Source organism: Eubalaena glacialis, chromosome 1 (genome assembly GCF_028564815.1).
Source record: "Eubalaena glacialis isolate mEubGla1 chromosome 1, mEubGla1.1.hap2.+ XY, whole genome shotgun sequence".
Lineage (NCBI taxonomy): Eukaryota > Metazoa > Chordata > Mammalia > Artiodactyla > Balaenidae > Eubalaena > Eubalaena glacialis.
Genome location: NC_083716.1, coordinates 157,552,223 through 157,556,569, shown reverse-complemented (window position 1 = coordinate 157,556,569; position 4,347 = coordinate 157,552,223). Strand labels below are relative to the sequence as shown.

Here is a 4,347-nt window from a genome sequence, read left to right as displayed (position 1 = left end):
TTTCTAGTTTTTATTTCAAGCAATACAGGCCTGGATAATGTTACACATAATGTCATTTCACATGTGGGCAAATATATCTGTAGGATAAATTCCTAGAAGTGCAATTGTGAGTCAACGGGTATATGCAGTTTCAATAAACCTTGCAAAATTTTCTTTCATCAGAGTTGTACCAATTTCAACTCTCCCTAATGTATGAGAGGGCCTGTTTTCCTATAAGCAATAAAATGTATTATCAAGCTCTTAGACCATTGCCAATCTGAAAATTGGTAGTATCAGTGTAGTTTTAACATGTATTTCTTTTCTTACAAGTGGACTTGATCATCTACTTATGTTTACAGGCCATTTAGATTTTCTTTCTATGACTTGAATATATATATCTCTGCCTATCTTTCTATTATATGGTTGGTCTTTTATTGGTATCTAGTAGTTCTTCATATGTTAGGGAGATTAGAATTTATCTGTGATGAGTTTCTCAGTTTGTAATTTACCTTTTGACTTTGTTTATAGTTTTATATGTCGTTAAATTTGTTATTTTCTTTCATGGATTCTAGATTTTGAGTCATAAAGACCTTCTCCACTGAAATACTAAAAAGGAACTTCTTGTGACTTCTTCTAATACTTATATGCTCTCACTATTTTGTATGAACATCTTTCATTCATTTGAAATGTATCCTGGTTGTACTAGAGTATGGTGTGTGGTATGAATCCAACATCTTTTCTCCACAGGTAGTCTGCCATCATTTATTGAGGTGTTTACCTCTTCACCGCTGATTTGAAATGCTATATTTTTCATATATTGAATTGCAGTATGCATTCGGAATTATTTCTGGACTTTGTATAATATTCTATTAGTCATTTTATCTAATGATGAACCAGTACCACACTATTTAAGTGTCCAGGTTTTTATGTTTTAATATCTGATAGTGCTAATTTGCCCTCATTGCCCCTTTTTCCCCTCAGTTTTTCTGCCTATTTTTGATTAATTATTTTTCCATATAAACTTTATGATCACTTTGCCTTGTTTCAAAAACCCCACTGTCAATATTTTTCTTATTGGGCTCATGTTGAAATTATAAATTAACTCAGAAAGAATTGACATCTTTTTGGTATTTACCAACTAGGTACATCTTCCCTTTGTACAAAATTTCTTATATGGTTTCCAGTAGTGTTTTAACATTTCTTATTAAGTTTATTAATGTGCCTTTCATCTTTTTTTTTCTTTTTTAAATGAGTACTAGAATCCATTATATATTCATGCTGTTTGTTGTCTTTTGTGTATTAATTTTGTGCCCCACTACCTTGCTAAATAGCTTTTTGGTTGAATCTCTTGAGTTTTCTAGGTATATAATCATAATACTTAGCTGGATGAATCCTAATGGATGCTCTGGAGGAGGAGAAATTGTGCTTTTCAGTTTAGTGGATGGAAGTTCCTTCTGACAAATCTCAAGAATGACAAATATGGACATATTATGGACTCTTTGATACTCTAGACCAGACCAGGTAATGCCCAGTATTCAAAAGCTGTAGAATCATTTTAGGAAGAATTTACTGGAATAAGGATTGTTTTCAAACAAATAATTCATTATTATCTTAACCTCAGTTATCATAATTGTCATCACATGTTACATGTAAATATAACTTGCATTGAAAAATTAACTAATATAAAGCTACCTATTTGTTACCACCATTGTTATTACCAAAAATTTCAAAGATATCTCTAGGATATCCATGTAAGGTTCAATGGAGTTTAACTCTAATACAATATGGCAAAGAAAAAAATCCAGTTGTATGCAACTAACTGTCCATCAGTCTTGCAGTAGAATTTGTGGTTAAGTAGCTTAGATGAGTTGCTTGGTTTGTGATGGGCACAGAAAATCCTCCTTGCTGAAGTTACTAAACCCTCCTCACCTAACAATGATATCCTCTGTTGATCTTCAGGGCATGGTGTCTCATCTGTTTAGTTTGGCCTTTTATTTGACTTTCATTGACTTTGTGGCCAAGCCTGTTTTCTTTGTTTGATATGTTAACTCAAATATGTAGGTGAACTCAACCATTTAGTGATGGGCATGTTATTTTTAATAATAACACTTATTTTATTTGATAATAGAATGCAATTTTCACTAGTAAACGGAGAAGCAAATGTTTGACTTTTGAGTAATAGCTTGCTATCTTTTAGAGGAGTTGTCCAACTGTCTTTTGCTAGGAAACACAGACTTCTGGTTGCTGAATTCCTGCCAACTTTTTTTTTTTATATATACAGTGTTCAACCTTAGATTAGATATATACAACTTAAGGTCTTCTTAAAGTGCTTGCTAGGATATTAGCACCTTTTAGTGCTAGTTTCTGGAGAGCTGCAGCTGTCACCCAAGCCTTAGTACTGAGCTAGCCATAATAACATGAAATTTGGTGTGTTGAAGAATCTTCTCATTTGAGGTACATCACAAGTTGTCCATATTAGAAAAAATATACACAATCCTACTGGGCTGTGTGCCAATGAATATAAAAGACGTACAATAGAGGAACCAAAGATTGTGAATGTGTAGATTTGTACCTGTTGGTACTGAAATCCTGATTTGGTCTAGTAAATTCAACTTTATTGCCTTGTCTCTGCTTCGGTTGAATCTCAATATTTTACCTCTCGTCTACAAAATTCTCTAAAAATAAAGCCAAGATATAAAATGCTTTTAAAATCCTAAATAAGTTTTATATAAATTTCAGTTTTCTCTGAGACATTACTTCTAAAATAAAACCAGTGAAACTTCAGAACAAATAACATGAAGAAATGATATCTTAAGTCACTATTCTGTGTGCATTGACAGATGCTGGCACTTGGAATACTCTCATCAATAGGGGGCTTCTTTAGGTTTCAAGTGTGAATTACTTATATAAATGTCCCTTTAGAATCTGTTTATGTAGAGACCATACGGGATGTTAGAAAATGTTTTCACTTATTTCACAGGCCTTTGATTTGCTAATATACTTATGTTTCAATATTCAAAAGTCATTCATGTAACCTTTTCTTTTATTGATGTGGTTTTGAAAAGTTTCAGGTACCTATGTGCAGATGCTTCTCAAGAACATTTCCTTGTCTCTGGGGTGTGCTATGACTTTTACCCTCTCTTTGTCTTTTTCTGGATTATTTTTAAAACATAGTGGTTTTCAAACGTAGTGCATGTTTCAGAGAAAAGAAGAAGACTTGGAGAAGAGCAGAGGTACAGCCAAGCCCATGTTTCTTCATGTGGCCAGCAGAAGGGCAAAGGAAGGCCTTCTCTACTATTTTATGATTGACCAAAATAAGAGAACACTTTAATAAAAAGGTCCCTAATTTTATTCCTGGAAGTCTTTGATTATCTCAGTCTTCTGGCCCAAACTGGTAGCAAATCAACAAGCAAGAACTTGAAACAATTTCTCATCCTTTTGCACATTGGGAGTATGGGGCAGCTGGTAGGGTTAGGGAGTTGGGGTTTGTTTGTTTGTTTGTTTTTCATTTTAGCAGGTATTAATGAAGGCTGTATATAAATTACTTTATTCCCACATCTTCTCAATTGTTTCTTCCCTTTTTTGGCCCTTTTCCTCTCCTACTTGGCAAGATTTGGCTTTTCATCCAGAGATCTTTTTGCCACCTTTGTTCACTTTTAGCCTGGTGATAATCACCTTGCTGGGTTGAATGCCCACATGGACAGTTGTGCCACTGGCTTCTCCTGCTGCACACGTTCAGTGTAGATGATACATTTCTTCCTGTAAACTTGAACTGGTTTGCCAATTTGCTGACCTTTGTAGTGTCCTCACACAACCTGAACGTTATCATCCTTTCAGATGGACATGGGTTGGACATTGTACTTCTGTCTCAGCTCTTTGGAAACAGGGAAAGACATAATCTTCCTGCGAAAGTGGGAAAGTGAGTTGAAATGCTTTTATATGGTACTTGCTCTGGTCACAAGTCACAAAGGGACTGAACTTCATTTTGGCTGTTGCTGCTTCGGTAAAGACCACAACAGGGAAGAGAAGATGGAGTTTTCAGAGAAGTTTCTCTAACTGTAATCTCTTCATTTGTTTGAGTGTGCAGTTCTGCCTTTCTAATCTCTGGTTAGCCTTTTGCCTGACCTACTCAGTGTTTTTCCTTTGAAAAGCTGGGATTTATAATTTTCACATACTTGGAATCCTAGTCAGGCATTTAGTTGCCCGTTTTAAAATTAAGGTTTGGTTTAATCGTTTTTGTTGCTGTTGCTGGTGGTAATTTTCTTTCTAAGTTTAAAGAGGCATGTTTTAGACACATTAGGAAGAGAATGGCCTCTGGAGTCAGACATGTCAGGGTCTGAACCTGTATTCCCCATGTACTGATTTTTC

The 4,347-nt window shown here is 34.8% G+C and overlaps 1 pseudogene; it reads right to left on the bottom strand.

Annotated features, from left to right (window-relative positions):
* Window positions 1-3,525: 3,525 nt before the first annotated feature.
* Window positions 3,526-3,963, bottom strand: LOC133097724 (large ribosomal subunit protein uL24-like; annotated as a pseudogene).
* Window positions 3,964-4,347: the final 384 nt, after the last annotated feature.